Source organism: Anguilla rostrata, chromosome 6 (genome assembly GCF_018555375.3).
Source record: "Anguilla rostrata isolate EN2019 chromosome 6, ASM1855537v3, whole genome shotgun sequence".
Taxonomy (NCBI): Eukaryota; Metazoa; Chordata; class Actinopteri; order Anguilliformes; family Anguillidae; genus Anguilla; species Anguilla rostrata.
The window spans coordinates 17,363,842-17,377,549 of NC_057938.1; the positions used below are offsets into that span (position 1 = coordinate 17,363,842).

The window sequence follows — 13,708 nt, forward strand, 5'->3', positions numbered from 1 at the left end:
CCAGCATTGCCACACCTTTACAGGAGTAGGAAACAATTCTCGTCAGGCCAGAAACTTATTGCATTAGGCTGCTCAACCCCCATCCCAAACCCCCACAGACCAAGCACTACAGTTAGACGTCAGTATGCATCAAATGTTTTGTTTAACATTATCCCTACCTGTACATGGGCTATCATTCCAAGTAACATTATATCCAGGGAATGTTCTCCTTGCCCAAGGCATGTTCGATTAACAAGCTGGATCTGGCTTGCAGTGCACTAGACACCCAAAACTCAAAACCACACTGTTCTGAATGCTTAACCACAATTGTGTGGTTCTTGTTTATCAGGAGGGACTAAGGTGAGTATTTTCTAAGCAGTGCTTTGAGTTTTACTGTCATGATTCACACTTAGACCATATTCGGTTGTAAAAAAATAAAAAAAATTTAAAAAAGTGCAGAAAGGAATACTGAACCCAAACAAAATAATGCTCAAAGTTCAGTTGTTTTGTGCTTGCCTCATCAATGACATGGTTACCGCACATCCTGCAGGTTGTTTCCCCCCATAACAGGTGACTGACACTTAAAGGTTTATCAAAAGGGAATTTATAAGGTTAATACATTACGCCAAATGCACGTGTGCATTACCAGCCCAGATGTATTACAAACAAAAAGCCGCTATTAAAAAAAAACCGAGAACAACAAAAGATAGTCACAACAACAAAAGAACCATCTTGACTTCCCCCTACCCCCAACGTATCCCCGCCTCTGTTCACGTACATGCGTGCTCTGTGTTGGCGGGGTCTTTCAAGCCCTGCCTTTAGCCCCTAGGCGCGCCGCTGCTGTGCTGCTTTGTGTCCGCCAGAGGGCACTCTGGTTCCGGTCTGCAGTTGCGCCATTCGATTGTGTAAAATGCCACCAGATGGCGGCTTAGGATTGCTGCTCTTCTGAAAGGCGCGGTTCCACTCGCGGTCCAATTTACAATAAAAAATCTTTAAGCTTTTAAAAATATTTTCGATTTTTTTATTTCGGAAAGTTGTAAACGGTACCGCAATGGACAGCAAAGGTAAGTTGTGTTGGTTTTGGGCTTTTTTCGGGCGGTGGAAAGGGAGACGGGGCACAGATTAAAGATGGAGGACGGGAGAGGGAGAGACTGCAGGTGGGGGATGGGAACGTTTAGGCGAGAAGGGGGAATGTGCTTTCTTTACTCTGCTTACGCTATTGAGGAGTATTAGCTACAATTTCTCGATATTTAGGCTCATAGAGTCGCGACCTACGTACTTGGTTCCACAAAACTATTGGTTCAAAGACATTATGTAGCGAGCAAGCTACATCACTGACCGCATCCTACGCTATTATATTACCATTTATGCAATGAATTCTTCCTTTGCCTCGGAACGGCGGACGTACAGAAACAAGATCTCTTTGTACAGTTCTTTTCTTAGCTCTGGAGTTAGTTAGCTCATTAGCTACCTAGTTAGCAGTAGCTAACGATTGTTGGCAGATTTGTTGTGATTGTTTTTTTCCCACGTAGTTGGATATGCGGATAGTTTAATTCGCTGTACCATATACCTTCCACGGTCCATTTGAAAAGGGGCTTTTACGACGTGCTGTCCGGAGAATGGTACCAAATACTTTGATGGGGATTTCATTCGAATGATTGAACTGTTTTCTAAGGGGAGGGGGGTGCCAAAATCTGTTGATCCAACCTCACCGTGTTGTAAGTGGTATCAGATGACGACATACGTATGGTTCTTTCCTTTTTTTCTTCCCCAAAGCGGTCTGCATTCGTGGAAAATTAGTTTTCTAACGCCAGTTCGAAAATGTGTAAGGGGGGTTGGGGTTGCAAAGCTAACAAGCTAGCTACAATCCTACCCTGTGGGCGGGTTATTTGCTTACTGTGTATCTACCAACCAGCCATGACACGCAAATAAGTACAAGTGTTCAATCCTTATTGATGTCAGACGTAGTCCCGATCACTTCGTGGGTCTAAGCCTCTTGAGATTGAACTGTAACATGTGCTACAGGGCAGATACAGGCAGACCACGCAATTCAAAAATCATTCACAAGCGTTGTACGTTGCTGTGGGTGTCCTTCTCTGTGTAGGGTGACGCACATGTAGGGTACGTCCGTTTCTAATTCTGCAAGTGCAGTGCGGACAAAAGGAGATCTAGACTCGTCTGTGTGGTCGCCATGACGTGTTGTGCATTAGTAGATTGTCTGCACTATAGTGTTATTTTCACTGAATGCAAAACAGTCTGGGCCACAGGTTTTTCTCTTTTGGCCTTGGCAATGAAGTGACTGGTGTGTTGCGTGGCTGTTCTTGTATGTTTTCCGTTGTAAAAGTATTCCTCTCATTTGCGTGGCCTCGAGGTTGAGAACCAAACTGGTTCCCTGTTACAGCCGTTATAATGTGGGAATAGAGTATCCAGGTCTTTCAAGGTTAGCTTTGTGCAGTGGAATATTACTCTGCAAAGTCAAGAATCTTTCTGATGTTTGGAGTGTTAGTTGTTTGGTACGAAGTGAGGTAGGTCTGTACTGGTTTGTTGTCTTGGTGAGGAAAGTGGGCTTTGGCTTGAAAGGCTTTTGGTCATGCTTACATTCATTCTGTCTTAACACACATACACACACACACCAGCCCTGTTTACACCTGGCATTAACATGTGTCCCGCATGATTGGATTTGATACAGATTGGGCTCAACCACATAAAAAAAGGTGTAAGCACACCCAAGATGCATTAAAGATCTGACCTCCAAAACCACTTCGGGTGGTTGTCAGAGATTCATTTTGTCACATTGAATATGCATACTTCTTTCACATGGGCTTTTTTGTAGCCTCCTTTAAGGTGTACAATCACACGTGATTAGAATGTTCTAAAAATGTTCTAAACTAAACATGCTAATGCTGATGTAACAATCACTACTGGTAATGGAAAGCAATGGAGTTCTAGAATACTGACTTAAAATTAAAAAAAAAATTTAAAACCTAGTCTTCTTAGGGTCAAGGTGTGAGATCACCTATATGTAATTAGAATTCTCTTAACGGAACATTCTTGTGCTGATGTAGGCTAACCCCTACTAGTAAAGCAGTTGAAAGCATGGAGTTCTAGAACACTGACTTAGAAGTTTGGACAAAAAACATCGCAAAACCAATTTACACTTCACAGGGTTAAAAATAACTTGCACACTGTGGTAGCTCACAATTATTCTTTAAAAATATATATTTCATCATGAAATATACACAGTTTTGAGCCCTAATTTTTGAAAATATTGGAGCATTTAGCAGTTAAACGACTGGATATTCAGGATGTTCGTGGGTGGAACCAGCCCTCCCCTCTGTTGCCTTTCATGGCATGACTTGTCTAAGGCAGCTTCTGCCTCAGTTTTGAGTTGCAAAAATGCATACAACAAAATTTATCTGGCGCTTGCCATCTTTGGAAAGCTAAATGGGGAAATGACGTGCCCGATTATCTGGATTTTGGGAGGGAAAAGTCAATCTGGTCTCAATAGGTGCACAAGACGCATGTGAATGCCAGATGTAAATGCAGTGCGGTTAACTGATTAATGGCCATAATCTTGATTTGAGATGCTTGTTACTGCCAGGTGTAAACAAGGCCACATTCAGCTGACACGCTCACCCTGTTAACATTCTCTCACAAGCGCTTGTAGCCTGTGTCAGGGATACTCAAACATGGCCCTTAAGGCTTGTAGTGCTACTATTTTGTCCTACCTTATAGTTAATTGATTAATCTCACTGACTGGCCAGATGTTCCCCTCACCTGATGTCCGGGATCTAGCCTGAGTCATTCCTTGGATTAGAGTAGAAGAATGAAAACCATTAGCAGTGCTGTGTTCTGAAGTGAGTTTTAAGCACCCTTGGCCTATATGGCCTAACACACGAGCATGCCATCTCGCACAGTCAGCTGGACATGTGACAGAGTAGAGTGTCGGGCCTGTCTTTTCTCTCGTGGTTGTCATGTGGGCCTGGGCGGTGTTGGCTGGCTGAATAAGCTCTCCTCTGGTGCCGTCTGTCAGAGACGTGCTCAGTCCCCGCTTCGCTGCCGCCCGCAGTGCGGCCAGATTCTCTCCAGACAGGCTGTTCCCAAAAAGCCACCTGTCAATTTTGAAACCCTGAAGCGACTTGGGGTGACCCGTGGTGTCCCTTTCCTTTTCCCAACGGGGGAGTGAAACCCAATATTTTTTGGGGTGCATTAACTCACCAGCTGCTGTCTCTGTGGCGCAGTCAAACTTGATGAAGTCATGATAAGATTCCAAACTGGGGGATATGCAGGGATTACCAGCTGCATTCTGAGCTTTTTTCTCAGTCTGTTTTACTTTGTTGCTTCTAAAATGTGGATTTTGGGGTGCTTTAGGAAAGTGGTGGTCTAAGCAAGGGTGTTTTTAACATGGCGCCTGACCTTGTGAGGGGATGTGGTGATATGGTGTCCCCAGTCCATTCCACGTATGGATAGCAGGAATAGCTGTTGTGCAACTGTGTTGGTGATGTGTTGGATTGATGTGTCATTGCTAAGGGGCAGGCTATACTGGGCATACGGGCTTGGCTGACAAATATAGCTTAATTTGAGATGCAGGCTTTTGATTACACAAGGATATGCCTCGCTCTCCCTCAGCCCTACTTTATTGTGCGCATTAAATAAAATGGACATCTCTTTTTCAGTTTACACAACAGATGCTTGCTTAAGACTTAACCCCATCCACCTTTAATCCCATTCATAAGCAGAGCTTGGCGGGGTGTAGGGGGTGCAGCGGCACCAGGGCTCCACCCCTTTAGGCCCTGAAAAGGGGCCCCTAAATCCTGAGCTTGCACTGCCACATAGACTTTGACAGTGTCGACATTAGTAACCCATCTGCTTACGAAATTTGCTAACTATACACCTAAAAGATTTCCCATAATCTAACCCATATTGTGATCAAAGTATGGTGGTCTAACAATCTTAGATCGGTCATTGTGAAATCAACTGTAGCAGTCCTCCCTCAAGGGGCCCCCTCTCGTTGGAACATTGATGGTTGAATGTAGCGGAGTTGGTTCGATAACAGCCAACACGATAGGCCTATTCAGTTTCAAAAATGAAGTATTCCTTAGTACATAGCCTACCTAATGACTACAATAAACGCTGGGCTGTTTAAAGGCTTTGCGTGATGACTGTTCAAGCATCAGAAGCATGTTTTAAAAGAACAACACCGAAACTTTATTGACAAACTCTTGACTGAAAGCATTAAGTTCATGCTTGCATTGCAATAGAGCTGTTCAAATTTATGTAGCCTAATTGACCCTACCAGTGTAGATGGTAGTACGTGTGAAGTGACTAAAAACCTATATTTTAACTGGTGGTTGAACTGGTAATACTGCAAATTGATTTCTCAGACCCGCATACCTTCTGTCTCTATTTCATTGTATCACCGGCGTCAAACTCCAGTCCTGGAGGGCTGCAGTGTCTGCTGGTTTTTGGAGTCTTCTCGGCCAAAGTGTTTTACTCAAGTCATTGATTGGCTAATTAAACCACACCTTTTTCCTCAAGGCCATAATTAGCAGCTGATAGAAAGGAAAACGCAAAAACACGCCGACACTGTGGCCCACGTGGGATTCAGTTTGACACCCCTGAATTAAAGTGACAAGTTGAGCAGGTCCTGTTTTCCTCAATCAACGGAAAACTGCAAACGATTAACTAGAGACAAACGTGATATTTTTGTGTCAATTTAAGTGGAGAATATCTAACGGCTGCCTCAGGGAAGTGTATTTCTTCTGGTTGGCCAATTGAATGGAAAGCATTTTTATCACCAGACTCGATGTGAATTGTTTGTGTGATGGGTAACAAGTTTGCTTCCTACTTGTATTTGCCAGCTGGTTGGCTAAGAATATGTAATAATCATAAGCAAATTGCTTCATTGCTAGCTCTTAAAGTTTACTGGTTGTAAAATTTTTCTTCATGCAATGCATAGCTAGCAACATAGTCATAGCACATAAACATGCATTACTACAGGGCTTGACATCAACGGTAGCCCCAGGCTACCGATCCATTGCAAATGAGCAGTTTTGGCTACATTTCTTTGCTAACTGGTTGCTGAGTCATGCCAAAGTTACCAGTTTTAATTAATTTTTAGTATGATCGTAATTAATGGGTGCTAGCTAGCCAGCTACCTAGGTTTCTAGTAGTATTGCCACTCATTGAGAGCAATGGCGGACGCACAATGTTAGAGCTAAGCTGAAATGTAGGGTAGAACCAGCGCAGTTGTAATATTGTTCACTTCTTAATTACACAGGTAGTGCAGTCAAAAGCTGTGAAATTTAACTTCAAAGAGTGTGTTTGCTACAATAAATCACATTATGTTTGGGGTGATCACAAATGGTTTGCTTACAATTTAACCAAACAGTCTGTAAACATTGTCCAATGTTACAATTGTAAAGTATGTGCGGGACGGTCGTAACAGGTGTGGTACAACTGTAACACTGAAAAATACCTGCATGAATTGTTAATATCTGCAATATTTTCCAGGGCAAAACACTCTTTGTTCATAAGAGTAAGCTATATTCTGCATGGATGTTTAAAGCAGCAGCCAGTTTAGGAAGGTCATTTATTCTGTGCACAAGAGACAAAAATGCACCTGTTATAAAGAAATCCATAAATCTATTTAAAACTGTTTCTCAGTTGTGTGCAAATAGACACAAAATGTAATCATGATTTAAATGTCCATGTTGTTAATTCAAACAACCTGCATGCTAGTGAACCTGATTTACATGTGTTACAGTAGCCTATTGTAGTTAACATATGCTTTGAAGATCCCCATGCGGCACAGTTGTAACACATTATACAGACCTGCCAACCTGCATGCATTTTGTGTACCAACCACGCAATTCTTGGTCAAAATACGCAGGTACAAAATGCCAGCTGAAACTATGCAACAACAAAAAAATATATATTATTGTAATTTAATTACGGAAAGCAATCAATTAATACAAAACAATGCTGTACATTTATTCGGTATTTAAACTACATCCCTCGGATTGAACCAGATGCTACGACCTTGTGCTTGTGGTTCTGTAACCCCTCCCCGACCCACTCAACATCCACTGATACGCAGCGGTACTTTATTATCCACCGAGGCGTAACGCTGCATTGCTGATGTAAAATGGGAAGTGGGGAATAATAATCAAGCACAAAAATGTGACCGTAATGTTGACATATAAAACGTTAAAGCATGTTCGGTAACTTTACGAGATGATGCATTTCAAGGGGTGTATCCTAATGAGATAAATTTGTGTATATAGTTAGCCGTAGTAGTAGCTCGCATGCGATTTAGCCTTGTTACGAGACGTGTGAATAACTGATGGAGTAATTTAGCTGCAGTAACTCAAACACTACGGAGACTCCCTGTTCAAACTTTGAATCGCGCACGCTCTGTTGGAGCAAGGTGACCATTGCAAAGATGTGTGACTATAGACTGCTAACATAGCAAATAATTCCTATTATTGCAGCCAGCCACCCGACCAGCCTTGCAGATAGAAAATAATCATGACCTCAGATGACGAGGATACTGACAAGGAGAGAGAGCAGCAGACCTACTAAAAAGAAGCGAGTCCTTGCCCCCCAGAAGTTCCTCGCAAAATATCAGGAGCAATGGCTGTGCCTCCACCCCTCAAAACTTCCGCACCATGCATTTTGCACATTGTGCAATTATGATTTTGACATTAGCCACCAAGGAGCTTCAGGTAATAATTTAGCTAAAGCTGTAGTTACAAAAGCTTACATTCCTAGATAATTTTTCAATTGAATACTTTTTTTTTTTCATTAGGCCTAGACTATATGATGTGTGCCTATATAAGCTGATTCAATTATTTAATTATTAAATAAAAATGGAAATCATGAACAGAAACTTGGTTTTATTCATAATTGACAGTGTTTTACATCGCAAGTTTTTTTTTTTTACATTACAACATCAGTTTCTGTAAATACTTGAAAACGAAAACATATGTTACAATATACAGAATAAATTATTTCCATTTTTATTATATAATTGAATGCAATTCACTTATGGTTATCAGTTTGTATAAGCACACATATCATATAATGAAATATTAATCATGAAATTGTTTTAAGCAGGTGTACTCAAACTTTTGACTTGCAAGTATATCATAATATAGCCCAGTGCAGTGCAAGTGATATTTTAGAATCAGGTCAAATTATACAATTTTGCCTGATCACCGATCAACAGTCAAAACTAGAATTATGAAGAAAGGCTTGTGTGTGCGTGCAAAGCGAAGTGGTGCGAAAGCATGCGAACTAAGCGTTATACTGACTATTGTGGTACTCAAAATATTTTCCTAAGGTTGGCAGGTCTGCCTTATAGCTGTGCCACATGGAGATAGATTTGCTGTTTTGTTGCTTATTGATGTCTGTGATTAAGAAATACAAGTCAAACCTATGCTGACTTGGAACCAGGAGAACAATGAACAAAATGTTCTGTTTTGGTTTAATGAGCACAAACATCAGAGTAAAAAAAACACTATTTTTGATTCATGAGAGCTCAGACTTGCAGGTAAGTTGGAGGACAGCACAGTGCATAGCCTATTTGAACGCATTTTTGCACTTGTGCTTAAATTGTTGGGTGCGAAAATGCCTTTGTTAAAGGCAGGCTATGAAGGATTTTTTACTTGAAAATATTATGAAATAACCATGCTAATGCATATCTATGATGCACTGGCAATCTATGTCTGTACTTAGTTTTCCTGAATTTGTGCACGTTTTACCTGTATTTGTTCTTCTGAAATGTGTTTGGGACATTTCTGGGCGTGATGCTTTTTCTGTATGGGGAGGGCTGGGCGTGGCTCCAGAGCCTGTGGTTTGAGATCAGATTCCTATGAAGTGTTGTTGCTTGTTGGCTGCAATTGCAGATGCTAAGAAGCCTAGATACAGCAAAGCAAAACTACAAGCTGACGGGGCTCGTACAGAAAGTAGAGTAAACCTTGGAATGACTTTTCTTCAGTGCCATTCAGCTGAAAGTGAAAAAGGCGCAATGCCATAGTTAACTTTAAAAATTAATGTCATCCGGTCTGTTTGAGTATGAACATGTTAGATAGCATAAATGGAAAAGCATCTCTCTCAGTGTTCACAGTTGAGACAGTGATAGCCTAACACCAGTGGTTCCACTTGGATGTCAAACATGAACAAAATGAGTAAAATTTGGGCAGGTGATTTATAACCATTTGGATGAGAACAGTTAAAATCCTTTTGAAATGCTTGTTCTTGCATGATGCCTTGTATAATGATGACCACTGTAGCTAATGTCACCCAGAAAGCACTTGCTTTCAGCTAGTTAAAAAATAAGCATCAGTTGCTCAGTATCTCCAGTACAAAGCTACACTACATGGCCAAAAGTATGTGGACATCCAGACATCACACCAATATGTGCTTGTTGAACTTATGGGCATTATTATGGAGTTGGTCCCCCTTTGCTGCAGTAACAGCTTCCAGCAGATTTTGTATCATGCCTGTGGGGATTTGCTTCCATTCAGCCACGAGAGCATTTGTGAGGTTGGGCACTCATGTTGGGCATAAGGCCTGGCTCGCAGTCGGCCTTTTAGTTCATCCAAAAGGTGTTTGATGGGGTTGAGGTCAGGGCTCTGTGCAGGCCAGTCAAGTTCTTCCACACCAAACTCAGCAAATCATTCCTTTATGGGCCCTGCTTTGTGCAGGGGGGCATTGTCATGCTGAAACAAGAAGGGGCCTTCCGCAAACTTTTGCCACAAAATTGAAAGCACACTATTCTCGAGATTGTCATAGTATGCTGTAGCATTAGGTTTTCCCTTCACTGCAACTAAGGGGCCTAGCCCAAATCATGAAAAACAGCCCCAGACCATTATTCCTCCTCCACCAAACTTTACAGTTGGCACTGCATTCTGGCAGGTAACGTTCTCCTGGCAATCGCCTAACACAGATTTGTCCGTCAGACTGCCAGATTGTGAAGCATGATTCATCACTCCAAGGAACATATTTTCACTGCTCCAGAGTCCAATGGCGGTGTGCTTTACACCACTCAAGTCGACGCTTGGCATTACACATGGTGTTCTTTGGCTTCTGAGTAGGTGCTTGGCCATGGAATTCCATTTCATGAACCTTCCAACGAACGGTACTTGTGCTGGTTTTGCTTCCAGAGGCAACCTGGAACTCAGTAGTGAGTGTTGCAGTTGATGTCCTGTTCTGTGAGCCTACTGCTTTGAGGCTGAACTGTTGTTGCTCTTAAACGTTTCCACAATAACAGCACTTACAGTTGACTGTGGTAGCAGGGCAGAAATTTGGCTAACTGACTTGCTGGAAAGGTAGCATCCTATGGCTGTGCCACGTCGAAAGTAACTGATATATTCAGTGTGACCCATCGTACTGCCGATGTTTGTCTATGGAGATTGTATGGCTGTTTGATTTTATGCATCGGTAAGCAATTGGTTTGGCTGGTGTAGTCAAACCCACTAATTAGTAGGGGTGTCCATGTACTTTTTGCCATGTTGTTTGTAACGTTGCTCAACCGGATGGAAATTAATTGCATAGCCAACATTTTAACTGCAGTGAATTACATAGCTTGAGTCTGAAACAGTCACAGCTCACCGACTGCCACTAAACTTGTTTACGCAAGTGGAGCTCACCTGTCAACTGACAGCACTTGACAACCTGAGTGGAGTTCAGAGAATTATAGGTTGCTGAGATACTCCTGCTTTGTAAAGACTTCTACCTTTCAATGTCACCGCGCAAATCTGAAGGCAGGCTTGGAACACAGCCAGCTCAGAACACCGTTCTGCCTCCCCATACAGTCGGCAAGTCAAACAACGTCAGAAGCGAACTGCTTAAAATGCAGTGCCTGGCGGCATACCACCCCACGGCCATCTATTAAAAACAAATAAATAAAAAATTGCGCTTGAATCAGAGTCCATATAAAATGGCAGTTGGCATGTGTTAATGAAATTATGAATAAGGGGGAGGGGGAAAAAAACAAATTAAAAGTCCAGGTGTCATTTTAGCCTGGCAGCAAAGCACAGCAGAATCAAGGGGACTTATGGGAGATGGAATCTGGAGCTTTTGAAGTGGAATTATGATTCGGATTGTGTAAAAGTGGTTGTTGTAAGATAAAACCGGTTTGAATGATTAACCAGTCTTGAATGATTCAGGAGAAATTTGTTTGGGCTGCAAAATTCATACAGTTTAAACTTTTAAAACATTCCGTAGTCTCCGCACTTCACACCTTGTATTGTGTAAAAGGAGACAGGAGTCATGTTAATTAGGGACCACGGATCTTTCTCCAATTAGAATGGGCGCATTTGTATTTGCCCATTCAGCTGGCTGATGTTTGAGATTCTGCCTTTTTTGTTCTCTTTATCACTGTAGTACTGGGCCCAGCACTGTATTGTTGGCAGTACTGTTAGAGAGAGAGAGCTGTACAACACATTGAATGACATCACAATGAATGCCGGTGTCTGCTCAGAGCACGATTACCTGAACTCTGCCTCCCTCCCTCATCGTGGTTCGAGCTGTAATCCGTAATGGGGGCATGCTCCTCTCTCCATTCCGCACGTCATCGCCTGTTTTTTCAATTTACGCCCGGCTCCGCCCACTGCTGGCTCGTGAGCGAATCCAGCGTTGGCGGTCTGAGCTGACGTGGGTCAGCGCGTCAGACGTGACCATGGCAAGCTGCGCCAGGACTGGTACTTGGTGATCTGGCCCGGTTCCAGCTCCGTGGTGGAAAACGGGACTGCATCATTGGTCGTTGTGGGTCTCGGCACAGCTGGTGAACTTATTTACCAATGAGGAAAGGCTTAAACATTCCCTTGTACTAAGAGCATTTTGATTTTGGGAGCAGGTGCCACTGGGTCCTTATGTCCATACCTGTCTGTTGATTAACTTTGTTGGCTAGAACTTTATTTCTTAGACACGTAACCAGTTTGCAGTGCTTTAGACCAACTGGTTCATGGCAAGGCACCCAGTTCATATGGATTACAACAGCAGCGCACCGCCCAGAATCCAACCTTTCAGAAGGCGGCAGAAGCTTGTGGAAATGTCGGTGTACCCCTAAGGTGGAGAAACTTGTGTTGTTGAAATGATTAGTCTGAATCATTTTTATTATCTGCGAGAGCGCCCTCAGTTCCCGGAGTCTGATTTGCATTCATTCCAGGGATGTCAAATCCATTACCCTCGCTTAATGAACCTTGTCACAGGTTGCCATGGCGAAATATGCATAATTAGAGTGTCGACAGGTCAACAGAATGAGAGACAAAGTGGTAATGTATCCCGCTTTGTATCTGTGCCGTTAACACACAGAGGAAGAAGCATTTTAGCATGTATTGGCTATTCTTCTTTTGGAGTTGCTATGGAAAAATGTCAGCGGGGAATAAATAAATCTGGTTTAATAAAAAGAGAGAACAAAAATCCCTGGAATGCCACCAAACGAGAGCGTTTATTAGAGACAGCCGCGTCGGAAATTTCCAAAGCGCTCGCCTCCCGCGGCTCCTTGAGGTGCCTTCCAGCTCGGAAGGTGCACAGGAGGCTGTTTTCTCTTCTGCCCGGTGTCAGGGGCGATTAGGTGACCGGTGCGTAGCTCAGGAGGGACCGGGCGCCGACTCGCTGAGCCGCTGTGTAAACTGGGTCACCCCCGGCGTGGCCTTACTCTGTGTTTACACAGCAGCCCTTATCGGCGGCTCCATCGCCAACCGCGCCGGCCGCCTGCGGGCCGCACAACCGCGCCAACTGACGCTCGCTCGCTTCCTGCGAGGAAAATGACCACGGCGTGGACAGCATTGGGGGTGGGGGGGGTTGCAGTAGTTGAGGTGGTGATGGTGGTGGTGGGTGGGGGGGGGGGGGGGGTCAGCACTCTATACAGGCCTTCTGTAGAGCTGAGGCGCTGTAATGAGAACAGTCTGTTCCTTTCTGCGAACACAAAGGCACACACTCACGTCACCTCCGATTATTCTTAAAGGGCTCTTCCTGCCTCCAGTCCAGCATCTACTGTTGTTGTGTTTTATTTGTATTATTGCATTATTTGTGTTTTATTGTGATTTTATTTGGAAAATAATGGATTATTTTAGTATGGAATGGAGGGGTTGGGTATTTTATGTCGAATGGAGGGGGTGCATTTTCATGCAGGGGGTAGGGTTGCGTATAGTCTGTTTTGGCAAGGGCAGTAGCTGGTAAGAACTTGGCTGAGGATTCTGGGTAATGTGGTTTGGAAGGCATCAGTTTCTCGCATTCCACCTGAGGTTCAAGAGCATGCAGTGGAGCAGCCTTTAGCTTTGTAGAGCGCTATTTCTGATGTCCTCCTATTTGACAGTCAATGTGAAAAGCCTTCTCCCGTGTCATTGCTATTAATTGTCGGGGGAGGGGAGCGCAGAGCTTCTACAGTAGAGGGCCCAGTCTGTCCCGTTCAGTGCCAGAACAGTGCCAGATTTGTGGTTAAAGCCAGAAATGGAGAAGTTCTGGATTATTCTCCATCCATCTGGCCTCTGTGGTTTGGTTTGGTTTGGTTCGTCCCTTGGGGGGGGTCTGTATTCCTGCAGGGACGGAGCGGAAAACCTCAGCAGAGCTGTGGCCACGCCGGCCCAGCTGCGCCTCGTACGCCGGGCGGCGCTTGGGGGAAAAGACGGTTGGTGGTTTTCGGAGCGGTACAAACAGATGGGGTTAACGGCACACTGACAGGCTCGTGCAGGAGGTGCGGTCCAGAGTGGTCACTCTG

General features: G+C 43.6%; 1 protein-coding gene across 2 annotated transcripts in view; it reads left to right on the forward strand.

Annotated features, from left to right (window-relative positions):
* The first annotated feature begins 820 nt into the window (after positions 1-820).
* Positions 821-13,708, forward strand: part of stag1a (STAG1 cohesin complex component a) — a 52,783-nt gene continuing 39,895 nt past the window's right edge. Inside the window, exon 1 of one of the 2 annotated variants that reach the window (XM_064338714.1) lies at positions 821-1,043. The gene's annotated coding sequence lies outside the window, so the exon portion shown is untranslated. The remainder of the gene's footprint in view (positions 1,044-13,708) is intronic. The other variant, XM_064338715.1, reaches the window with a different exon arrangement.